The sequence below is a fragment of the Ursus arctos genome, unplaced genomic scaffold (genome assembly GCF_023065955.2).
Source record: "Ursus arctos isolate Adak ecotype North America unplaced genomic scaffold, UrsArc2.0 scaffold_14, whole genome shotgun sequence".
Classification (NCBI taxonomy): domain Eukaryota; kingdom Metazoa; phylum Chordata; class Mammalia; order Carnivora; family Ursidae; genus Ursus; species Ursus arctos.
In genome coordinates, this window is record NW_026622808.1 from 42,196,482 (window position 1) to 42,223,301 (window position 26,820).

The 26,820-nt window shown below is 40.2% G+C and overlaps 1 protein-coding gene across 7 annotated transcripts in view; it reads right to left on the reverse strand.

The window, feature by feature from the left end:
• Positions 1-26,820, reverse strand: part of FHIT (fragile histidine triad diadenosine triphosphatase) — a 1,391,990-nt gene that overhangs the window by 844,285 nt on the left and 520,885 nt on the right. The window contains exon 1 of one of the 7 annotated variants that reach the window (XM_057311859.1): positions 23,831-24,177. The exons of 5 other annotated variants lie outside the window; for them this stretch is intronic. The gene's annotated coding sequence lies outside the window, so the exon portion shown is untranslated. Of the gene's footprint in view, positions 1-6,182; positions 6,585-23,830; positions 24,178-26,820 lie in introns of those variants that run through there. One more of the 7 variants, XM_057311858.1, reaches the window with a different exon arrangement.

Sequence of the window (26,820 nt, forward strand, 5' to 3'; positions counted from 1 at the left end):
TTGAAATTCCCCACACTCTGTTCCCAAAAAAGTGAGTTCCTTTGGGTAGAGCTTTAGAGCCCTCTTTTCTTTTAGCCTGCCTCTCTCCCTACCAAATCTTTGAGCCACTGCTCTGAAGCTGGGGACTGCAGTGACACCCTTGCTTTGTGAGCAGTGTACTGGTTAGGGTGGTAGTCTGGTATTCTTGACTTGCCTCTCCCAGGGTGGAACCTCTCTCCTGCCAGCAAGCTAAGCCAGGATAATCTGTATCTCAGTACTCTCAGCTGCTACAGCTGGGGTAGGGCCTCCACCCCATGTGTGCGGGCTGGGTGGAAGAAGGTGGCCTCTAACCTGTTAGCTATATTCCCTAGGAATTTAGCCTCTATAACTCAGAGCTGTATGGGATGAGAAATGCTGATGGCCTGCCCCTCTTAATGAGACACCACATCCCTTGACTGAGAACTGAAGAGAAAGTAAGCTCCATCTTCTTGGCCCCATCTGCCCAGAGTAGAGCTTCCATCTGACTGCATTGGGTGAAATGGGGTGGGGGTGAGGAAGAGCACATTGTAGCTCAAATGTTATAAGCCCTTGCTGCTCTTGTCAAGATTCAGTAGATCTTCTTAAATATTTCTTCATTTGCTCCATACAGTTAGGACAATACCAAGACTACATTATTTTTAGAGAGTTTATTTATTTATTTATTTATTTATTTATTTATTTATTTATTTGACTGAGAGAGAAAGAAAGAGAGAGCACAAGCAGGGGAGCAGCAGGGAGAAGGAGAGGGAGAAGCAGGCTCCCCACTGAGCAAGGAGCCCCATGCGGGCCTTGATCCCAGGACCCTTGGATCATGACCTGAGCTGATGGCTGACACTTAACCAACCGAGCCACCCAGGCACCCCCCAAAGGTTTTACATGACTGGGTTTCTTTTTTATCATTTTCACCAGTTTCGGTTGTTTTGCTGGGGAATAGGTCTGTAGAGCTCCTCACACTGTCATATCAGATATGGAACTCCACTAAACTTCTCTTTAAACCTTGGAAACTTAGAAGTTGCTTATTATCAAAGCAGAGCCTCGCTTAGCATGACCAAAGCCATGCCCAATATTAAAGCAGAATTAAAGTAAACTCAAAGGGAAAAAAAATAAAACTAATGATTAGCCAAATCTATCTTTCTCTGATAAGTTCTTGATCCTTAAAACTGCATAACCTTCATTGGTCAGATTCCAGAATAATGCCTTTCCTGTTTTTCCTTCGTCCTTTCTGTTGCCTCAGCTGGCTGCTCAAATGTGTCTATGCATAATGCATCCCTCTGATGAGAAGTCCCAAGTTACTTCAGGCTACTTGCAATCTTTAAAACACAGTATCCACTTAAAGATGACAATATGTGGTGTGCCTGGGTGGCTCAGTCAGTTAAGCATCTGATTCTTGATTTTGGCCCAGGTCATGATTTAGGGGTCATGGGATCGAGCCCGACGTCAGGCTCTGTGCTCAGCAGGGAGTCTGCTTGGGATTATTCTCTCTCTCCCTCTCCTCTGCTCCTCCCCCCACTGCTCTCTCTCTCTCTCTCTAAAATAAATAAATAAATCTTTAAAAAAATGACAATATGAACAACATGAGGAGAGAAATGCTATCCATTTTATTTGCCAAGTATTCCCAGATCCTAAAAACAGTACCTGGCTTGCCTGAGCCTTCATAGCTGCTCTCAAAACATATTTTTTGAATGAATGAGGGTATTAGTAATCTGCTCCTGTTCTTTTGTCATACTGGCTGCCCTAGGAATGGAAGTGCTGAGAGGATAGTTTGTCTTACGGTATCTTTCCAAAAGTATCCTCCTAGAGAGTGGTTCAACCTGGGACCTTGACACCAATGCTAAAGGATTCTGTGTATTGAGAGAATACACCAAGAGTCTTCTAGCCGGGAGATCTGGCCTCATTTTCAAAGTTATCTCAGGAAACCCAAGGGGTATATTCTGGCACCTGTAGCTGACACCATAGAACACGGTGTAGTCCATCAGTTACATGAATGAAAAGCAATGTAAGGAAATTGACTCCGAGAGAAAATGCTGCTGAAAATAAAACAGATGGTTCTGAATAACTGGACCACACCTGGCCCACAGGGAGCCCTACATGCCCAGCAATACCCTCCATGATCAGAAGATGTGGGCTGCTTCCCTTATTTAGGCCTAAGAGAATCAGGTATCTTCCCAAAGCAATCAGAGCCCTGCCTTCAGATGAATGGGTCTAGAAGCCCTAGACAATTCCTGAAACGATGATAAAAAGGTAGCATCAAGCCACCAAAAGAAGCTTCTTTGGGAACTGTGTTCTAAATGCCTAAGGCTTTGGCTCAGTGTCTCTCTTACGTATTAAAGTCCCCCTATTTACTGAGACCCACACCAGCAGACTTGGCCTGCAGACTTGGCCAGGCCCCCTGCCTACTCACCCAACACCATCAGTTGAGCTTTGCCAGGAGCTTCACCTCATCTAGATCTCTGGCTTTCTGATCCTCCCTGTCCCCCAAAACTTGCCCACCCCTCCTCCTATCTTAATTCCACTCTGCTTTACACAGAGTAATTAATCCATGGGTTAATTGGTAAGTTCAATTAATTCATCAATCTCCTGCTTGAGTCCCTGTTGGGATTCTGTGACTCTGTGTCTTTAACCTTACTGGAAAGCAGCCACATCTCTGATTTTATCCTCACTTCTTCCCAGGTCATTAAAAAAAAAAAAAAAAAAAAAAGGTAGCCCAGAAATAAGTGGGTAAAAAACAACTCTCAATCTTTGCTCTCTTGGTATCAGCTTTGAGACACCTGGCCAAGTATAGCCTGTTCTAAGTTTCAAAGAAAAGGCAGATAACGTTGAAGATTTTATTTCACAGGGACAAAAGATGAAAGTCTCTGTCAAGTTGTCATTAGATGCTTAATGCTATTCGTGGTGGGGTGCTGGAGCTCCCCTCCCCCTCTGTAGACCTCTAGCAGATTAGGTTTCTGAGCCTTAATTTGAGGAAGGATTTACAGCTGTGAAGAGGTACCCTATCATTTTGATTTGGGTTGTACTAGGCTGGGGAAGCCAGATTACATGTGTATGAAACTGTATTAGAAGATATGACTGAAGCCACCAAAATCAAATAAAGGGAAAATTTTCCAGGGAACCTAAAAATAGGGGCCTGCATTTCCAACGCCCCTACACTGTTTCACTATTATTCTGACTTACACCAAGAAGATCCAAGCAGAAACACAGATTAAAAAAAAAAAAAAAAAAGGAAAGGAAAGGAAGAAACATAGAAGGAAGATGGCAAATATGCTTATGTTTGCCTGACCTGTCCATCCATCAGTCTGTCATAAACCTAACCCAGAGAGAGTTTCCCTGGATAAAGAAAAAAAATTAATTAACCCTTAGAGAAGTGTGGAAGTTAGGAGGGGGGAACAACTTATGAATAATGCCCTGCTTTCATCTCCTGAGACACTGTCTAATTCAGAGTCTCAGAGAAATCCATCAAACAGTCTCTGAAGTTTTGCTGGGCCTCAGCCCATCCACCACCACCATATGCCACCACGTGCCTGGGTCACACAGCAGCCCCCGGATAATGACTTACACAGAGCATGAGCAACTATTTTAGAACCTGACTCTCCTCATTTGCACCGCAAACAATAAATCACGTTGTGCATTGCAAAAACCCAGTTTTCTCTGCGAGGAAGAATGGAAAACTATTAGCTGGTCCTTGGAATTGTTTGTACTACACAGCTCCGCAGCCCTGGCTGGGCGGGTCACCAGCATTTTCTAGCAGGATTTAGAGATGCATACACAGAACAGCATTGGTAGACCTTTTAAAATGGAAATTATTGTGCCAAAGCCTCTAGATTCAACCAGAATATGTTGTTCGTGGTTGGGGAGAATTGGGGGAAGCAGGGCTGCTTCTTACCATCAAAGACCTGCTGGCTTGCAGAAGTGAGGGGAAATCATGCGGACAGGCGCAAGCCTCTTCAGTGGCTACCTGCTCCTCAAACTGTTGGTTCCTCTAGGACTGGTAGTAGCCACAGCAAATGAGGCATGAGGGTGATTTCTCCGATTTCTGCCAGGAGTTCTGATCTCTCAAGTACCACAGAAGATGGAAAGACCATTTTTTTTCCCCACAACGTGGAAACACAGTGTGTTTTTTTACACCTGCACATGTCCTCAGACAAAGAAAATATAACTCTCTTAGCTCCAAAGTTAAAGTTGCACTGGGCCCATTATCAGAGGACTCAAAGTCTTCTGTGTTGGTATGCACAGATGTCTCGATTAACCTGACTATAGAAGAGATGGTGTAGGAAAGGTACCCTCTTCTCCAAATGCAGGACTAAAACATGGTGTCGTCAGCGTCAAAAAGTAGTGACAAAGGTACAAAATTTAGGTCCTGGCTTCCAGATCTGGATATTAATAAAATAAAATTAATTAGATGAAAAATACATACCAAATCTCTCAGACTGTTCAAAAGAACTTCCTGGTGGTAATTTATATTTACTAATATATTAATCTATATAATTTATAGCAAATCTGCTACAAGCTAATATGAATGCTTATAACGATACTTGTTAGTAGCTTTATCTTATTCTCAAATCGTAAACAAACTTCAATGTGAATGAGCCTTGTTTCTAAAATTCTGTGTCATCTAGGAAAAAAGTCAAAAAGCAAAGTTCTCTTTCTTTTAAGAGGCCATTGGTTCCCTTACCACCTTTTCAGACAATATAACAAAGATTCCTTCTAGACCCTGAGAAAGCAAAGAACCATAGCTTCCATAGCCTTGGAACACTAAGCAAGTTATCAAGAATATAGCATTTTGAAATTTGACCTTGAACTCTCTGGGAAGCGGATGCCTCGGAAGCAAAAAAGAATACAAGAAAGAGGGAGTGGGTAGGAAGACCTAGCCACACTGCTGACATTTTAGTTCTCTGAGCTTTCGTTTCCTCCTCTGGAAAATGCAAGTGTAGATCAAAACAGGCCTAAAAGGAAAGTCAAGTTCTCTAATTAAAAAATAAATAAAATGGGGGCGCCTGGGTGGCATAGCAGTTGGGCGTCTGCCTTCGGCTCAGGGCGTGATCCCGGCGTTATGGGATGGAGCCCCACATCAGGCTCCTCCGCTATGAGCCTGCTTCTTCCTCTCCCATTCCCCCTGCTTGTGTTCCCTCTCTCACTGGCTGTCTCTATCTCTGTTGAATAAATAAATAAATAAATCTTTAAAATAAATAAATAAATAAATAAAATGGCCTTTAATTTGTAGGAAGAAAATGCGCTCAAAATATCCTCATAGATAGTTTATTAACCTGCAAGAAGGCAGGGTAGTATGTATGGCGGTTAGGAACGTGAGGTATGAGTCATACCACCTGATTCCCCATCCTGATCACATCACTGACTAGCTGTGTAATCTTGGGAAAATTACTTAACTTCTCTGAGCCTCAGTTTTTCTATCTGTATAAGAAAGATAATAAAGGGGCGCCTGGGTAGTTCAGTTGGTTAAGCATCTGCCTTTGGCTCAGGTCATGATCTCAGGGTCCTGGGATGGAGCCCCGCATCGGGCTCCCTGCTCAGCAGGGAGTCTGCTTCTCTCTCTCTCCCTGTGCCCCTCCCCCTGCTCTTGCTGTCTCTCACGCTCATATAAATAAAAATCTTAAAAAAAAAAAAAAAGAAAAGAAAAAGAATAAAAGTTCCTATATCCCAGGACTACTGCAAGGATTACATCTAGTAACACACGTGAAGCTGCCAGCACAATGCCTCGCCCCACAGGAAGCACACAATAAACATTAGTTACCATTAGAAATACAATTAATAGTAATTCTCTTTAAGTCGAAAAAAGTAATATTTACACACTTGCAACACTCCTTCCCTGAGGAGCTATAAAATCAAGGATCAAAACGGAATTATAAGACGGCGTTGCGTGATGTCTGTCCTTCAGATTAATCGAAGATGCCAAACACTGCGATCCAAATTTAGAAAAATCTTTTGAGCTAGTTTGCAGTAACTACGTCTGCCCTCACTTGGGAAAGAAAAACGTACGCTCCTTGCATTCTGGAGAGCTATTCGGAATTGCTAGCTGACCCCTGACAAACCTTCAGCCTCCCCAAGAACGCACTCGGGCAGCTTCATTTGAGCGAGCCAGGGGAGAGCCTGAGCCCGCGCCCCAGCGCCGCCCGCTCCATCTGCGCGCTTCAGCACGCGCCGTGGCTCACCTCCGCGGACACCAAGCCCAGCTGCCAGCCAAAGCTTTCAGACCCAGAGTGGTGCCCCAGCAATTTCCAGTTCAGCGGGAAGCTGGGAAACGCCTGGTCTCACAGCACACGATTTCTTCATATTTCATCACTTTCCAGGCTTTAAACAATTTTAACCTTCCCTCTGGGTGGACACAGAGACCGCTGTGCTCTAAGTGGAAACACCGGACTTCGGGTAGCGTGAACAGATTTCGCACCCTCCGGTGGGCCTCCAATTAGTACTGTGACAGTGGCTAAGTCCTGGCTTCTCTGAGCTTCGCTTTCTTCGTCTGCAAAATGGGCAAAAGCTGACTGTGGGGGTGGTGGGGAGATGGGCAACCTTGGCACAGATGTGTAGATATTGTTACTAATTTTGTAAGGCTCCACTCATTTTCTGCTCTGAACTGAAAGAGGTTGTCAATCTATTCTCACACCCCTCTCTAAAAACAAAAGAAAAAACAGAAAAATGTTTCCAAAAGCTAACAAACTGAAGAAGAAGAAGAAGAAGAAGAAGAAGAAGAGGAGGAGGAGGAGGAGGAGGAGGAGGAGGAGGAGGAGGAGGAAGGAAAATTCTCCACCTTGTAAATTGGCCAGGGCCACAGCAATAAGCGGCTCTGGCAAAGCAGTCGGAGTCCACAATTTATTGTTTAATAACTTCTAGTGTAATATTTCTGGGGCACATCAAAGGACAATAACAGCCCAATGTTGGTAATCCCTCTCACATACAAAAACGTTCATTATAGAGTGTTAAAGGGATCACTCTGTCTGAGAAATGGGAATCAATAGGAGTTGGCCGCTTTTTTCCCTGCCTATCCCAGGGAAGTGGCATCCGGCTTCTTCTCCCTAGTGAGGCCAAGCTGTGTGGTCAGAGTTTCCTCTGATGGCTTCAGATGAGCAACAAGATGAAACATCTCTGTGATAAATGGAAAAGGGGGAAAGAATTCCAGGAGAACACATCTCTGTGCCAGAAACCTAGAGTGGTCCAGCCTAATTAGCCCTAAATGCGGCTTGTAAACATCGGCTTTGATGTATGTTTAAAAGTCACTGGGGGGGGGGGGCGCCTGGGTGGCGCAGTCTTTAAGCATCTGCCTTCGGCTCAGGGCGTGATCCCGGCGTTACGGGATCGAGCCCCACATCAGGCTCCTCCGCTATGAGCCTGCTTCTTCCTCTCCCACTCCCCCTGCTTGTGTTCCCTCTCTCGCTGGCTGTCTCTATCTCTGTCAAATAAATAAATAAATCCTTAAAAAAAAAAAAAGTCACTGGGATTCATTCTGACTTGGGCACTTTTGTGCTCCCAAATGCAAAAGATTTTAATTTTAAAAAAAGTTTTTAATGAGCACCCCAACAGCAGGACAATTTGGGGATACTGCGGCAGATCGTAGTAATACAAACTAAAAGAGTAGTTAGCAGACAGCCACTAATTTTCCCCTATTATCTATAATGCGACGTATTAGAGGCAGAAATACAAAATTCCTTACACATGTTTTTAAATTCAGCCTAACTGCAGCATTCATTTCCTTTAAAGCATCATTCTAGATTCTTTAAAAAGCTGGAATCACCATGTATTTTCCCTTTATCATGAACATATGAAGGCCAAAGTCATGTCCCTAGTAAAGGTCATCAAACAAACCATATCTTGCCAAAGCCAGTGGCCAGTTTCAGGTCTCCATTCGTTTAACCAGTTAGCAGCATCTGACATTGGCCACCCCCTCCTTCTTTTTCACACAGCCACCTCAACAAGTACTCATTCCCTCCACTGCTACCCTGCTCTATCTATCTTCTTTACGGTTTCATCAGGATTTGAAATGATCTCATTTATTGTTGTGTATGTTTGTTAGCTGACTTCATCCCTTGTGCCTAAAAAGGAAGTTTCTGGCACATCACAGACACTCTATAAATATGTTATCTGACTGACACTTGGCCTTTTCTTGTGACAGATCAAAGACTAAAGCTCAGAGGAGTAAAGCAACTTGCCTAAGACTGCACAGTGATTGGCCAAGGCAGGATTTGAATTCGAGGCCTCATAACATGAAACCCACCCTTGGGACCATTAAACCATGGAAAGGTAGCCTCAGCCTAAATGTCCAAGAGAGCTGGGTTGGTAAACTGTAAAGGGACAGACTGCAAATAATTTTGGCTTTTTGTTTTGTACTAGAACGCAGAGCAGGATCAGTTAAGATTTGTGGAATGGATGAATTTCACCTCTGTCTTCTTGACAGCATGATCGTTGAGGGGAAAGACCAGATGTAGGGCACCTCTTGCAGCTAAAACAGCCCGCTGGCCACAATAGGGAGTTAAATTAATTCCTATGGATCGGTCTATTTACCAAGAGGAGACAGAAGTCTGGACAATCCCAATTCAGTCAGAAAAAAAGTAAAGGACCAGGAATGGCAAGAAGTTGAAAAATCAATGTCATTCCTTTTCCAATTAAGAGGCTCTCTCCATATGGAGCAAGTAAGCCTCACCCTAAGTACGAGAGGAGGGAGAGAACTGTTCTCACCTTGCAGGCTTCCTGCACTCCTACCCTGCTGAGACAGTCTTTTGGCTACTGCACAAAGAGCCAAAAGTGACTCCTTCACAGCATGAGAATACTTTCAGCTGTAGGCCAGGACGAGGTTTTCTCTTGGTCTTTTATTCAGTCGTTCACAGAAGGGGACATCCTGTGACCTCATTTTCACTCTGAAGTAAGAGACAGAGCCAAGTGGCTTCCTGCCTCTGGGTTCTGTAGAAACTCCCTGCTTTGATGGTACCTTTCCATTCCTCTGATGCAAGTCATGGGGGAAGAGCACTTTTCCGCTTCCAGGAGGGGTGGATTTCCTTGGCAATCAGCTGCTCCCTGGGAATCTGGGCAGCACCAGAGAAAGGCGAGCCGAAGGAAGGCCCAGTTTCAATTTCTGAACCACTGCAAAGGACTCCTTTATTAAAAGTAATTCTCATCAAGGGAAAGGTGCTTGGGGAGAAAGCATGGTGGCTCAGCCATATGAGTGGGACATGTGGATAGAAGACTTGCAATATGGCTATTTTGATAGCACCCTTGTGAGGTGGTCATTGCGATGGTGGCATAAAACTCCTTAAAATTTTAGTTCGTAACCTGGAGAAATATCTAGGTGAATAATTTTGAATCAATTATAATACTTTTTATTTGCCAGTTTACTTGGTTTTTTTTTTTATCTTTTTCCTTGAAGACAATGACTATTCCTATCTTAATTGTCATTGCATCCTTAGTGCTCAGCATGGTACCTCACACATAATTACTTATTGAAAAAAAAAAAAAAAAAAAGACTACTACCGGTAGGACGACTTCTCCTCCTACTACCATTACTACTACTACCTATGCCCAGTGCTTACACACAGTAGGTGCTAATAATTTGTTGAAAAAATGAACTGCTACCATCACTACTACCATTATGGCTATATCGTTACTACTACCACCACCACCACCAAGTAATCCTGTTTGCTTTCCATTAAAAAGCCAATGGCAAGGATTATGCCTGGATTATCTCAATTATCATCCCCATTTTACAGATGAGACCACAGGCACAGGGAAATACCCTAAGACAAACAATATGGGTAGAACTGGAATAATAATGTTGTTATTATTACTCTTGGCCAAACAAACTTGGAGAAGTGAGGAAAAGGCTGAGGGTTAAGGACAAGGTTGTACTTAGTGCCTCTATTTTGGTCTCTTAAGCACTTTTTTTTTTTTTTTTTCACTGAAAGGAACCAGGGATCCTTAAACAAATGGCAGATTGTAGATCTGGCACAGGAAATGGACATGATGAACGAGGAAATTCGTCATAGGAAGTTATCAAGCCTACTAGAGTCATGTCAGTAGGACTTGGAGCCAACTTGAAAGGGGCTCCCAGTGGCCAAAGATGAATCCATTTGAACGTCAAAAACAACTTTGAACGTGGTAGAATGAAACAGATCTAATGCATAAAAATCCATGAGTTCCTTAATGGTATATATAAGAAAATCATTGGTCACCTTTAGAAGTTATTAAGGTACCAACTCATAATTCAGAAAATATATAAGGGAAAGAATTAAGCTTTTACCCTAACTTTCTGTATAGACTGCATTTCAAGAGAACCAAATAGGAATTGAAAGTTCCATATTGAGGAATCACAGCTAATAAGAGCATGAGGAACGACAGAATTAGAAAATCACCATCTGCAACTCTTAATGAAGTAATGGTTCTAGGCAACTACCATTGATGGTTCCTAAAACATAAGTTTAAAGCTTGATGGGGAACTTGATATTGAAGAGATCAGACTGACAACACCTGAATACATGAGTCAATCCTAACCTAACTAAAAGTGGGATGACCAGACATTACATCAGTGGCTTCCAAACTTTGCTGCACATTAGCATCAGGGAAGGAGGCAGGGACAGCTCTTAAAAATCCCAATGTCCAAGTTACAGTCCATGGCAATTAAATCATAATGTCTGGGATAGTAATCAAGTATCAGTAGGGTTTTTCTTTTTCTTTCTTTTTTTTTTCTTAAAGATTTGTCGGATGATTCCAATGTAAAGCAAAGTTTGGGAGCCACTGTATTTTATGGCTCATGGGGTAACACGTGGGAGATACACAATGCCCCCTGTGATATGTTACTAGTAACAACCTCTAAGTCTAACTAAATATCTACTAGAAATATGAGGAATAAACATTCAAACAATGACACTACAAGGAAATAATTAGCAAGTGTAGGGTTTTCAATGGAGAAAAAGGGCCCTTCCTCCCCCCCCCCCCACACACACAAATGGCATCTTAAAAATGGTGATGGGAAGTACCTTCTTTAAATATAGCTGGAAGAGCCATGCTTCTGGCTATGAAGGAGTAACTTGTATCAGACTAATCCTCCGAAAGAAAACAATTATACTAATGCAAGGAATAAAACATAAGACCAACTGTTTGAAAGCACTGCAGAACCACCAAGGCAACCAGGATTTAAGCAGAAAATGAAAGCTCATTGAAGTCAGCCCTATATTTACAGCAGCTTTTTGTCCTAAGGGCATCTGTTAATTTGCATTGTGGGGATATTCGCCAAGTAGAAAGCAGCAGCCTATAGCTTCCAAGAGCTTCTCTGTGTTGAAGAGATAAAACTTGAAGTTAAGTGCTACAGAAGTAGCAGCTAGGACTTGAGGAGCTAAGATTTTTGAGAAGGGGGGGGGGCACAGAGAAGTGACTTCAACATTCCCAATTCAATTTCCTCTCTAGACCCTCGCAAATTCCTAACCTACAAATGTGGAGTGGGGGACCAAAAAGCTAAGCAGAAATCAATTGCTAAGAGACTCAACAGCTAAGGAACAATTTTGTCAGTCCAGTAATGATTGGAAGACAAATGCTGGAATTTAGAACCTGCTAAGGACAAAGGGCCATGGTAAACATCCCAGACGCTCAGCTGAGAAACTGATGGCTTGAGTTGTTAGAACAAATAGGAAATAAACAAGACACAACTTTGAAAAAAATCTCATTTCTTGATTAGATCAACGTGACCTGTTCATACTGTGTCCACCCACCAGAATATTAACATGTCTCTGGAAGAAGATAATAAAATCTACATGAAAGGTAATACTAAGAGGAACTAGAGGGAGTTATTTGGGCAGAAGAAGACATTCCAGATGAAAGCACAGAATGCAGAATGCAATGAAGAGTACCAGATTGGGGTAAATATGTGGGTAAATTCTGAATAAATAAAACTGTTTAAAAATGGCTTGGTGTGGGATTGAATTACATGGCAACAATAACACAGAGAGGAGGCAGTATAGGTGGCAAATGGATGCATTATAGGTTTCCTAAAACCAAAATAAAAACTCAGGAGACAGATTTTCAGACTGGATTAATAAAACAAAACATAAAAGAAAAATCTTAAGTAAAGATCAGGAAGTCAAACTGTTTTTATTCACAGATGACATGATCATGGATGTAGAAAAGCTTAAAAATCTGCAAAAAGACTAACAGAATAATAAATGAATTTGTCAGGTCAAAGGATATGAAGGCAACATACAAAAATCAATACTATTTCTAACACAAGAAATGAATAATTAGAAAATAAAACTGAAAGTACAATTTCATTTACCATGCCACCCCAAAACGAAGTATGTGCAAGATTTTTGTACTAAAACCCAGAAAACATTGTAAAAAGAAATTAAGGAACTAAATAAAGGAAAGATATAGCATATTCCTAGATTCCACTGAAAGATTCAATATTGTCAAAATGGCATTTCTCTCAAAAATCAATCTAAAGATTCAATGCAATTCCAATCAAAATCACAACAGGACTTTTTGTAGAAACTGACAAACTGATTATAATTGATATGAAATGCAAATGAATGAAAACAGACCAAGGCAATTTTAATATAGAAGTACAGAATCAGAGAACACAAACTACTTGGTTTTAAGAATGACTATAAAGTCACACTAACCAAACAGTGTGTTATTAGTGAAAGAATAAATTAATCAAGGAAAACAGATGGAGAGTCCAGAAATAGACCCATACATAAATGCTCAATCGATTTTTGACAAAGATGCGAGAGCAATTCAATGATAGAATAGAGTCTTTTTTGATAAACAGTGCTAGAACAATTATAGATTCATATTGGGGAGAAGGCCAGAGGAAAGAACACTGACTCTTACCTTATACCATACACAAATATCACCACAAAATTATCATAAACCAAACTTCTAGAAGAAATCATGGGGGAAAAAAATCTTTGCAAACTTGGAGTAGACTAAGATTCCTTAGAAAGGATCAAAAACCATGATAGACCAAAATTTTAAACTTCTACGTTCTAAAAGCCACTGCAGAGCAATAGAAGAATATATCTGCAACATACATATCTGACAAAGGACTTGTATCTAGAATACATAAAGAACTCCTACAACTCAACAAGAAAGGGGGGAAAAGCCAAAGATTTAAAAACACTGCACACACAAAAAGTTACACTGATGGCAAGTAAGTACATGAAGAGGTATTCAACGTCATTAGTCATCAAGAATCACAAACCAAAACCACAACGAGATACCAGCACACACCCATTAGAACAATTAAAATTTAAAAGAGAGACCTTGCCAAAGGTTGGCAAGAATGTACAGCAACTGGAATGCCCATACATTAATAGTGTGAATTAGAAAAAAAAAAAAAAAGGCACAATCACTTTAGAAAACTACTTCTTTAAAGTTTTACACATAGCCATAATATACAACTCAAATACAGCACCATAAGATTTTTATTTATCTAGAGAAATGAAAATATGTCCACGCAAATATCTGTGCACATGTGGTTTTATTCAAAATAATCCAAACCTGTAAACAACCCAAAAGTAAACCAGTGAGTGAATGAAAGAATAATACAAAATGTAAAATGCCCACATAATGGAATACTACTGAGCAATAAAAGGGAACAAACTACTAATACTTGCAACCACCTATATGACTCTCCAAACCATATGGTCAATGAAGGAAATCAGACATAAAAGAGTACATATTGTAGGATTCAATTTCTTTAAAATTTAGAAAATGAAAAAAAAATCTCCAGTGACACTAACCAAATCAGTGGTTGCCTGAAAGCTGGGACTGGTGGGAGGGAATGACTGCAAGTCAACATGAGTTAACTTTTCATGGCAATAGAAATGTTCAGTATCTTGGGGTGCGTGGGTGGCTCAGTTGGTTCAGCGTCTGACTCTTGATTTCAGCTCAGGATATTATCTCAGGGTTGTGAGATCGAGCCCCATGCTTGGGGTGCTGCCTCTCCCTCTCCTTCTTCTTCTCCCCTCTCCCTCTCCAAAAAAAAAAAAAAAAAAAAGACAAGATAAAAGAAAAAAAAAGAAATGTTCTGCATCTTGATGGTGGTGGTAGTTTCATGGGTGCATGCTTCTTTTAAAATCCATTGAACTATATTCTCTTTTAATGGGTGCAGTTAATTACATAGAAATTATATCTCAGTAAGTTGATTTTTTTAAGAAGCAGTTGAAGTTCCCCAAAAGTAGCCAGACAAAAAAGATGACATGTTGTAGGATTCCATTACATAATGTGAAAAAAATGGGCAAAACCAATCTATGATACTAGAACAATGGCTATCTTGGAGGGAAGGTGTACATGTAATGACTGGGAAGCTTCTGGGTGCTAGTGATGTTCTATATCTTTACTAATTAGTAGTTACATGGGGTGTTCATTTTTTAAGCATTAATTAAGCACTTAGTGTATGCACTTCTGGTGTGTTTTTGTTATACTTAAAAAAAATTAAGACTAGGTAACCTTCAGAAATTAAAAGAAACTTGATGTAGCTGCCAATTGCAATGTGAAGATACTGTATGGCTTTTGATTTGAAAAACTCAGCTGAAAAGAATTTTGAGGGAATGGAAGAAAATTGAACATGGACTATTTATTGGCATCAAAGAATCATTGTTCACTTCATTGCATGTGTGCTACAGGTACTTTTAAAGTCCTTATCTGTTAAAGAAACATAAAAATGTATTTACAGGTGAAATGATATGATGAACAAGATTCACTACAAAATATTACAGAAAAAATATGCATGGGTGTAGATGATGGGATGTTGATCATCATGGAAGCTGGACAAAAGGCTCATGGGATGGCATACAGGGTCAGAGAGGGTGTGAAGATGTATATTATGCCTGTGACCAAAATCCTCTTCTTTGTACTCTAAAGATCAAAATATCTACAGCATCAAAATGCCCTATTTCAGAACACACATGGCAAGAAATTTCTCAGGGGTCCAGAAACATGACAAGCAGGAATAGAATGAAATTTATGAGAGCCCAATTAGGTCCTGAATGACAGCCAGGCAGATATAGGATGACAAACAGTGCCTTTCCTTCCTCCAGAGACTGATCTATTTTGAGTCCGAAGTGAGGAGAGTTGAGGGCAGATTATCCAGGGGATTTCACCATTGTTCTTCTGGTCTCTGGTTATCTGACTCTGAAGGCTACCCAGGTATTGGGAAGGGGAGAATATAATAGGTAGCCAAAAAACAGATTATGATGGTATCGGTAGGAATCCCAGCAGGAAGAGGTCATAATCATCTACAACTTTGAAGAGAATTAAATGAAGGCACTACTTTTGGAGGTGCAGGTAGGGCTATAAGTTAAGGATGCTGAGACCTCTGGGACTAGCTGCAGCCTCTACCACCTGGATCAAAAAGAGCAAAGGGAGAGACTGCATTACCAGAGCCTGAGGAGGTAAGGGAAGTGGGGACTACCACTATGAGATGGATCCATGCTGGGACGTAGACCTCAACACCTTCTCACCCTTCTCTCTTCCCATTACCTCATGTCTCTATCGATCTCTATCGACCAAATTGAACTGAAAACAACAGTCATGGGAATCCAGGTGATGCAGTCCATAGAGGTCAGACTTTTGGCGAGTCCTCTCACCCAAGCAGGGCAGAAAAGGTCACCCAGTAGACTACAGAGATGGGGCGGAGAATAACACTCCTCAAGGGAGAATTTACACCACACTGGAATACATAAGGTCTTCAAATCTGCAAACAGAGCTCATAGCCATTTGGTAAAATCTCAAATTCAGTCAGACCTATGGTTTCACAACAATGAGTATTCAAAGATTGTTTCACAATATAATACACAGAGCATTGGGTTAAGGAGCTACTCCTACTAAGACTTGGGACTTATAAAATTAAAAAATATCTTTCTATATTAAACATTTCTGAACTAAATGGACAGAAAAGAACAGAAAGTGGGTTGCATTTTCCATGGAGATTTAACCATCTCTCTATTAAAGAGAAGAATCCAGAGCAAAGTTACCACAAGTAGAAATACAACTCCAAGCCCAGACAAGGAGCATCACCTTGTCCTGGCCCATTAGGCCCTTATGGACTGGCCTTTCCCTGCCTTCCCATGGGCATCTCCCACCTCTCTCCCTCTTACCCTCCAGGGGTGTGGGAGCCTATCATGGTTGGTGATGCCAACTCTGCTTCCTCCCACCGTGGGCTTTGCCTCTGCTGCTCCTCTGCCCTCAATGTGTTTTCCTCCCTTTCCCTTCTGTTAACTCCTACCTCAGCTCAACTGTCACTTCCCAAGGGAGGCTTTCCCAACTTTCCTAGTCATGCATTCATAGCACCCAATCCTTTCCTGCATGGAAGCTCTTCCACATATTTTGGTATGACTTCTTGCTAGCCCTTCTACCCCACTAAAGTGCAGCTCCACATGGCAAGGACCATGTGTACCTTATGCTCCATGACATTTCCAGGGCCTCACGCACTCTTTGGCTCACAAGAGGCACACAGTTATTGTTGAATAAATGAATCCTCAGTACAAGAGAACATTTTTTCCATTCAAGGGACAGTCTTAGCTTTTTAATTTTTTTTCTTTCAATATACAACATAATTTTGTGGGTTTTTCCCCCCCAAAATTACATTACTGGGAACTCTCAATTATCTGATTGTTTCTTATATTCCTTATAAGAAAATGATCTGTATTGCTTTTTTAAAAGATTTTATTTATGTATTTATTTTAGAGAGAAAGAGAAAGAACAGGGGGAGGAACAAAGGGGGAGAGAGAAAGAATCTCAAGCAGACATTGCCCTAAGCACAGAGCCCATCGCAAGGCTCAATCCCATGACCTTGAGATCATGACCTGAGCTGAAACCAAGAGCCTGCCACCTAAGTGACTGAGCTACCAAGGCACCCCTAAGAAAATTATCTTTAATGAGAGTTTTTTAAAACAATGTACAAATTATGCTTAGGATCCATATACATCCAACTTAATCTCATAGTCCATGTTTTGTACAACTGCTCCTCTAAGACATCACTTGCAGGCACTCCAAGCAAGAAAGACTTCACCACATATTCTGGATTCCATTTAAAATGCAAGAAGGTAACCACATAATTCTGTAGGGGGTTTTTAACAAGGGTTAAAACCCAAAGGACTTCAGAAAATTCTCAATTATCTAGAATGATTGGCTGTTTTCTTAACTGACATTACTTGCAGGCACTCAAGAAGGGTCTGGTGAATGGGGGCAGACATTTGTTGAACAGTTAGTATTTGCAGCTACTGGGCAAGGAGTTTTAATAGTAACAAAAACAATGACCAACATTTAGTGGGAATTTTATGTGGCAGGTGCTTTGTTGACACACAAACTATACATTGTCTCATGATCCTCCCAATAATCCAATGAGATGAGTTATTTTGCCCAGACACAGAGAGACTAAGTAATTTGTTGACGGCTACACAGCCAGAGCTGGGATTCATTTCCAAGATTTTAAAAGTTGCTTTCCCCCTTGCTCCTCCTCATCTACCTCATTCAATCCCAACAATCCAAGAAGCAGGAAGATGGTGTTCAAGATTTTTAAACACAAAACCTTACTATAAAATAAATGTTAAGTAGAGCCCAATATCAGGTAGAAAGAAGAGAAGATGCTTTGAGCTTAAGAAGGGGTAAAGAATGAGGAATCCCATCAAAGGACCCCAGGTTCTAGTGCTGCAGCTGGAGAAGGTCTAGCCAACTCTGCAGCAAAATATGGGAAATGCTGTTATAAATTAAGAAACTGGAGTTGAAGTACCAAGAAATCTGCCCATGTTTAATCATCTAATAAATGACAGAGCAGTAATTTAAACCTTAATCAGGATGACTCCAGTGTTCACTTATACACATGGACAGATGACTATTGCCAGAATAGTTACTTCTTAAGACATATTAAAACTAACCCAAAATTCTAGTTGCAATTAAACCATTTCCAATGCAAGGAAAGATTTAGAAGTTCACACAGTAAGTTTTCCAAGTTACCCAAGATAAAATACACCAGAAGACACTATTTATTTATTTATTTATTAAATAAACACTGAAGTACATCTTAACTGTATGAAGGTAAATCCTGGATCTGGGATCACAAATACAAAAAGGCATTTTAATAAAACTAAGTCACCTGCATTGTTATGTCTGTGCATGTGCTGTGAATATAAAGCCTAGAGACAGAGTTTTAGATATACCCATATTTTCCTCAGCCACAAAAAATCAACAATGACTACCTTAGTTCTTCAGCATCTTCATACCATTATACTCATTTCATAAATCAATGGTAATAAGTCATCCAAACCAGAAAGAACAAATTGACTGGCAGAATAGATTTCTTTCTTCTGTAAATACTCCTTACTATTTATCGTTAGAATCATCTGATATCTTTAAGATTTAGAATCTATATTCTGTTGAGGGTATCTTTCAAATTTGGAACAATCCCCAGGGTTCTTAAAAGTATGTTTCTGAAGGATGGCCCTCACCAAAACAATGCTCTATGGTCAAACATGTTTGGAAATGCCACACACTGTATAGCCACTTTGGAAATTTACAATATACACTGCGGACTTTAAGAAGATCCCACAGCAAGTTAAGTCTTGGTAAGTGGACATCAATTTCTAAAACATATTTCACTACGAGCCAGTTTTATTTCAAATAATTCCTCTTACTATCCTGGGGATCATATTTGAGGACATGCTATACTGGAGGAAAGATGTTCTAGAATAGATAGGTTTGGGAGACTGAAAAAAAAACAAAATTTAACTACTCTCTCTGACAACGTCATTGTATCCATCTCTCTTTTCTTCATCATTGTCTGCCCTACCCCAATGTTTTTGTTTTCTGATTAATTTAAACCTTGAAATGGGAGATATTATTAAGAAAAAATGAGAAAAATAATTTTTGAATAACTTAAACTTGACAGTCTGAAATATTGACATTTTGAAATAAATTGATTAATGTTAGTTCCAAAGGCAAATTATTTTACTAAAAAATGATTTGATTAGTCCAAATAGGTACTTAACATTTATTGATATATGTTAAATATATGGGTCTGTACTTAGGAGTTTATATATATCATTTCTACTCAGAAATGAACATACAGATACACCTTTATGTAACAAGTATACTGAACAAGCATAATTCATAACATAAAACATTTTTATTTTTCTTGTCCACGGTCCCTCTAAACTTGATTAGGTGTTAATGATCTTCCTCTGCTCTTGGATAAAAACTCTAGCCGGCCCATGAGTTTGCTTTTCACAGGTAATAGACAATTCTAGAACCACTTCAAGTTATAAACAGAAATTCCACAACATGTACTAAGCAAACATCTGCCCTTGCCTTTGTGTTGACTCTCTTCCCTGGTCCTGCTTCAGTCTGACACGTATAGTAGGGTGATGGTCATGGTGATTTTCTCCTTCTCCCCCATACTGCCCCTGCCATTCCCTTACCCTATTAGCTAATGTTCTGATTCTCCCAAGGTTGAAAAAATTAAAGGACAGGAGAGCTCTTTCTATGCTGATTCTGTTATAACTTGGCTTTGCTCTCTCTGGACCTGTAGTACATGGGGACGTATTAGGAGCTGTCTGTATGGGGCGCCTGGGAAGCTCAGCTGGTAGAGCGTCCCACTCTTGATTTCAGCTCAGGTCATGATGTTAGGGTGTGAGATCGAGCACCACGGCAGGCTCCATGCTGGGCATGGATTCTCAAGATTCTCTCCCTCTGTCTCTTTCTCTCTCTCTCCCTCTGCCTCTCCCCCCATCTCTTAAAAAAGAAAAAAAAAAAGGAGTTTTCTGTGTATCTGGCAAATTGTTTGAGCTGATGATGAGCTTTCTTGGAGAGCTTGCATGGACTATGCAGAGGTTCCCTAGACCTAGATTCTTCTCTGGGTTGTTCTTTGTGAACCTCTCCTTGAGCCCCAAGAATCTAGCAATCTGCCTTGGACCTCATATGTTGTGGTTCCCTGACCTTCTTCGCCTACCATTCTTGACTAGATTCAACACAACTCCTCATTGGCTCGGTCTTCTGCAGTCTGGATCTGGACCCTAGGAAGTACTTGCATATCTCATGCTCTCATAAAACCCGGAAAAGCAGACCAATTTTCAAGCACCAGCACACCCATCCTACCACCCACATAGTTGACCAGCCTGTCTTTGCTTTCCCTTCTAGATTTCCTAGGTTGAGTCAGACACTGATGCATGGGCTGCTCTAAATTTCTCAGGCCTAGTGCAGGCATCAGACCTCTGGGTCCTCCAACTGCAGGAAACACAACTCAGGGCTCTCTGATTAGTCACTTTGATGATGCCTCTCTGGGTTTGGGGTCATAAAACAGTACTCACCACCATTTCTCCCAAAGGCGTGGTGACAACTCACTGCATGACCACATCTCTCTCCAAAGAAATCTCTTCTCTAGCCCCCTGTTGACTCTTAACTATTCAAAAATCTTAAGGCACACTCATGACATTCTATATATTGGATAGTTGGTCTTTTGATAGATACCATAGGTACCTTAGTGAAAACTCAAACAAGAAGAGACCCATTCTAATATCCTTCTCATCCCACACATACATGTGTGTTTATACTTTATATGCAGTTCCTATAACAACTTCAACTATTTAAGAGTGATACAAGAATCTCAGCTCTCCCCAGATTCAACAATAATCTCCAGCACTCACTGGTCACTGCTGATTTGGATGGATGGTCATCATTATAAAAGACTTTACAACCACGAGCTTACCTTGAGAATTTTCCAATTCACTTGTTCCCAGATTAGAATAAATAAAACCTACTTGAATTACGTGGACTTAAAATAGTCTTTCAACATATTCCTCACACATTATATTATTCTCAAATTACTAGCTATTGGTGACATTCCTGATAGTGTCCTAGATTTTTCAACTTTTGCAACAGCCCAGATGGTCAGAAAGAACTTCACCAAATTTGGATCATCATTTTTAATGGAATGATTTTAAATATGCTTTTAACAATTGGCTCAGAGTTATATTGAAAGAAAACTACTTACCAGTATTTGCAACCAAGAGAATAGATAATTATCAGAATAAACTAGTAAGTTCTAATACTTATATTCTAAATTGAGAAATAACATAGGGCCAAGGATGTAAAAATCATACATATGTATTTTTATATATCTTTAAATCAGAAAGTGTGAAAAGTGGTATAAATCTAGTTACTTCTGTCAACATCCGTTGGAAAGAATCCCATAAATTCCCCGACTAAAAAAATAATTCTCTAATAGTTAAGTCAGATGTCTAATCATCATCCTTTATCTTGGGCTGTCAAAAAATAAAACAGTTTAGTTCTATTCACAATAAAACATAAGACACTTTCAGATTCAATTCCTTACAAGGATTTTTCATCTTTTTGTGCTCAAGGATCTACAATGACTAAATTAATCAACCAAAAAGTACATTTAAAGATGCTCTAACTAAGAGAACTTTATGAAAATATGAACATGATTATCTTTGGAGGGAAATTTTCTTTAACATAAAAGGAATTGGAGAAAATGAAATCAGAAAAAAATATTTAGTTTTGTTTTGTTTGGGAGTTCTTTTTGTTGTGTGTTTTGTTTTGTTTTAAGGAAAAGAATCTCACCAATGATCTTAGAAGTTAAGGTGTAAAAGTACTTAATTACCCAGATCGTTAAAGATGTAAGGGTAGAGGTGGAGAAAAGGAAAACCCCATAAAATAATATGATTTCACTGTCTTCATCTGGCCTTAATTCAAATCAGAACACTTTCGTCCCTGCATGACTCCAAACAATTTACCAAAAAAGAAAAAAAATAGAGAAAAAATGTGTATTCTTGAAGTAACCCAGAACACATTTTATATGACAAAAACTGCAATGTTATCATTCAGCAATTATGATGCTCTAGTTTATTTATTAAATATCTCAGAATTGCACATGATCATGAAGTGGTTCCGGACACAGCAAGAGCTCTTCACTTAATGCAATACAGAATTTTCCCCAGAGCTTCCCCACTACCTCATGTCTTTCTTCCATAACCCTGCATGGAGCCCCACAGGAATCGCCTTCAGCCATGAGTTCCCAGGAAAACACACCTGTGTGGAAAGTCATGGAAAAGGGTCCACTGTCTTTACTTTGTGCGGAAAGAGGTAGGAAATATTTTTTTTCAGGGTAGCTATCCAATGCCTGAGTATTTTTAATACTCCACGGCATGTAGTTTAGTTTGTTTTTAGGGAGGATGAAAGTTTAAAGCAACACAAGGAGAGGGGCACCTGGGTGGCTCAGTTGGTTAGAAGTCTCAGTGTTGATTTCAGCTCAGGTCATGATCTCAGGGTTGTGAGATGGAGCCCCAGATCAGGCTCCCCGCTCAGCAGGGAGTCTGCTTGAGATTCTCTCCCTTTTCCTCTGCCCCTCCCTCTTTGTCCCTCCCCTTGCTTGTTCTCTCTTTCTCTTTCTCTCCTCTCTCTCTCTCAAAATGGATAAAGAAAGCTTAAAAAAGTAAATAAAATAAAGCAACACAAGTAGAACTAAGGAGTCAGAGGCTAGAATCTTCTCCAAAGTTAGCACCTTTTCATATGAACTCCTGAAATTAGGAAGGACTGCAACGAGGAAGTCATGTTGGGAAAGAGGTGAGTGAGGATCCGAGCCAAGAAGGGATCTGCCTAGTGCCTCCTAGAAGAATGAGATGGGACACGGGTTCCTAGGCCCTCAGTGGAGGACTCTTTCTACTACCACACTTTCTCCTTTGCCCTTTCCTCCCTTGATCTCTCCGACAAACGCTCGAAGTCTCACTTAAAACAGCCCCTTACTCAAAATAACAAGGGCTTGCCAAAAGAAGGAAAAGTTTGAAATATAGATTCCAATTAACTGCTTTCGATTGCTGGATAACTCAAGCCTTCCAGAAACTGATTCCAGCAGTATGTGTTATTTATTTATATCCCACCCTTGTTCCAAAAATAACTTGATATATTTTGCAGAAATACATAAAATACAACCAGCTAAAAATAAGTACAATGGGGAAATTATCTCAAAGGGCAAAGAAAGGAGAGGAAAATCTAGCCTATTAAAAGTGCCTATGTTAGAACCTCATGGAAAGGTCAAGGAAGTATCAATATTCCAGAAGGAATCTCCTGGAGAAACTGTCATATACCACAAACACAATTTTATAACTGGTCGCTTACAGCCAATATTGTAGGCAACACATAATAGTGACCCATCGGTTAGGGATTGAAATGAAATGTCAACAGGAGTTTACTGGGAGGGAAGAGGCGCGAACTCCCTTTTAAAGTCTTAATAGGCAAGGTTTGATTTCTGAAACAAGTCATTCCTAAACCCTGCAGGATTGGGAAGGAAAAGAGAAAAAAAAGGGAAGGAAGAGGAAAGAAAAGAGAGTGTTGCAGAGTAGGGGGAGGCAGAGGGAACCACGACAGGCTGCTGTCAACCTAGGCATCATTTATTAAAGAACCGGAAATAATTTATTGCATAATTGGAGGTTCAAAGTCACACATCGCCTGGACTCAATTGCACTTCTGTTATGTTATAATGCAATATAGTACAAATCAATTGGCTCAGAATTTAAAATTAGGGCCCAATTACCTGTGTAAGGGAATCATAAATCCAACTTGCATTTTTCTAACAGGGTTAACAACTCATGATGCCAGCTTAAACTCCAGAAAATAAATTTCTTGGGCTTAAGAACAATTGGGCACGGTATTTTATCACCCTTTTCTAGTGCAGCAGGTTGAAAGGCTGGGGGTATTGAGGTGCAGGTTTGCGAGTGGGGGGTAGAAGCCTAAAGCAAAACAAACACAGAGCATTGACTGCTGCTGAAAACACCAGCTACGTGGAGGAAGTCAGAACGGGAGCACTCACCTGTAGCAGGCAGTCAAAACCCAGACACCTGCGATTTGGTGAAGTAGTAAAGGCAAAACACTCCTACTGCTTTTCTTATTCAGAAAAAAGAAAAAAAAATCCCCTGGCGCTAAAGAAGTGAGATGAAATGCTAAGGGGAGGACTTCAAACCCCCACTACCAGCTCAAAACCAGGCCTTCCTGAGTGAGGTCACCGCTGCACAGAGCCAGTTTTCTCTTGCACTGCCTGTTGACTTTCTCTTCAAATGCAAACATCTGAGGGAGCACTCCGCGAAGGGGGGTGGGGGTAGAAAGCTTGGCAATGGCAGCGTTAGGATAAACTGCTACAAACTTCGTGGAGGACAGGGTAACACTGCATATGCATATGTATACACACATAGTCTATATTTTTGACATTCGAATTCCATTTTCATAAAATTTGCTTAAGCAATAATTGAACAGGGTGCAAAGCTATGCATACAAGGTTCTCTGTTGCAACATCGCCTCTAAGAGCCAAAGTTGGAAGCAAACAAAATCCACTAAAGGGGATGATTTCAGTAAAGTATATTTCACACATACAGAGTAATAATACTATGCGGCAATTACAGATGATAACATAAAATTCTATGCCCGTGGCATAACATAAGGTAAAACAACAACAGTATTGGATGTATCAAACTGGGTGTGTGTGTGTGTGTGTGTGTGTGTGTGCGCGCGCGCACGCATTAACGCACTGGTGAAGCAGGGAGTGTGGGACAAAACATCCCCACACATTAATCAAGGTTATGGCTGTGTGGTAAGATGATAGGTGATATTTACTTTTCAAAAATATTTTTTCTGTGGTGTTGGATTTTTAATTTTATAACATAGGCAGGTATTCCCTTTATCATCTGAAAAAAATATAGCAATTTCTACTTTGGATCTTCTTGAAAGTCAGGGGGATGGGAGGAAGAGCAGCGATAGGAGGAAGGAGCAGAGGCCGAGCAGGAGCAGGACCCCGAGGCTTTGACAGCACAAAGCGCTTGCACCTATCCGGAGATGGCTTCTGTTTTCACACAAACCCCACTGCCTTGTACGGTTTATTGAGGAGGGAAAACAAACGCACCAAAACGGATCATTTGTTCCCTTACCTTTGTGTTCTGCGAGTCAGAAAAGCTCAGCCCAGATGCTGCTTCTGAGGGCGAAGACTATCCCTTCCAGACCTAAAATATAGCTAGCAACTTCAGGAACGGTGCCTTCCACACTGGGCTTTTGTTGCTCTATTCTCTCATCTTCCAAATGAACATGAAAAACTGTGACTTCATGAAGTCAATTTCTCTTTTTCAAGCAAAGAAACTGCCAAAGAAACATGCGCTGAGAACACAAGTTCTCACTGACTCATGTCTGTATCTTGATTTTAGCAGGCCTACGCCGGGGGAAGATATTTGCAAAGTCAGAGCAAAAGACCTAGCAGGGCCATAGAAATCACCCAATTCAGTGGCCTCATTTTTATCTTCCACCAAGTGAGCTGGATTAAAGCTGGGGGTCCGACTCCCAGTCTACTGTTCACAACTCTGTCTCTAATTCTGTTCAAAGATGTAACTGCAGCTTCCCTGTTCTAGAGAATATTTCTTTAGTTAATGTTGATATAAATCAGACCTTGGAGTCAGGTGTGAGATACAGAGAGAAGCAGATAGCAAAAAGCAGCAAATCTAACGTAATATACCAGTTAGCTTTTCCAGATGCATCTGAGAGATACTTTCAATAAGGGAAAACACTTCATACGCTGTTTTATACAGTACACCCTCTTGATTCTGTGATAGAAAAGGTTAAAAGTTCAGGGAGAAAAGCCAGATGGGTCATTTGATGACATTGGGGGGGGGGGGGGTAGAGAGAGAGAGAGGCTCTTAAGCAGGCTCCCGACCTTGAAATCATGACCTGAGCCAAAATCAAGAGTCAGACGCTTAACCGACTGAACCACCCAGGGTGCCCCCCCACATTTTGGACATTTTTTAAAGTTATACTTTCAGAAGCACATAATTTAAAGAGGTTTTTTCTTATTTCTATCAAAACCAGACATATTCACTATAAGACATCTGGAAAATAAAACGAAATGTTAATAAGCAAAAAAAGATAACATCTCATACAATTCAACCAAGAGGCAACCACAGTTAAAATTTTAGCACGGTTCCCTCTGGTTTCTTTTCCTTTTTGAATGGTTGGGATCTTAATACATATGCCATTTCTAGATTGTCTTTTCACATAAATTATACCTAAGCATTTTACCAGGACATTAGAAACTATAAATTTCAATTTAAAGTACAAACAGTGTTTCATGGTATGGGTGTGCCAAACTTTTTTATTTAACTTTTTAATATATGTTATTTAGGGGTTTCCTATTACACACTAATGCTATAACTAACATCCTGAAAAATAAACCTTGACCTTAATTTCCAATTATCTTCTTAACTTCAGTTTCCTAAAATGGGGAATCACTAGGTTAAATACAATAAACATTTTAAAGTACCTGAAAGATTGTACTAAATGTTGTTGTTCCTAACAAAAGTATATAAAGGTATTAGAGTTTTTCTTTTTTTCAGTAATTAGCATATTTTTAAAACATTCTTAATTCTGCAGATGACATAGATACCGGTTTTAATATGAATCTCTTGTCACTGAATAGTTTCATATATTCATTGGACGTTGTTTCTCTTTGGGCATATCTACTGTCAAGATCTTTGCCCATTTATCTACTGAGGAAGAACACAATTTAACTGAAGACACATTTTGATTAACGATATCCAATCATGTTTTCCTTGATGACTAAAATGAAAAGAGATTTTTAAAAAACTTAGGTACAGTTGACACATAATGTTACATTAGTTTCAGGTGTACGACATACTGATAAAAAAATAGAACTCTTAAACAACTTATCTAACCTTGCTGAGCTCATGAAGAAAACAAACTGCTGGCATGATCAGTTACAGGATGGAGAGAAACTAGCAGAACACACTGTTTTCCCAAGTATATTTT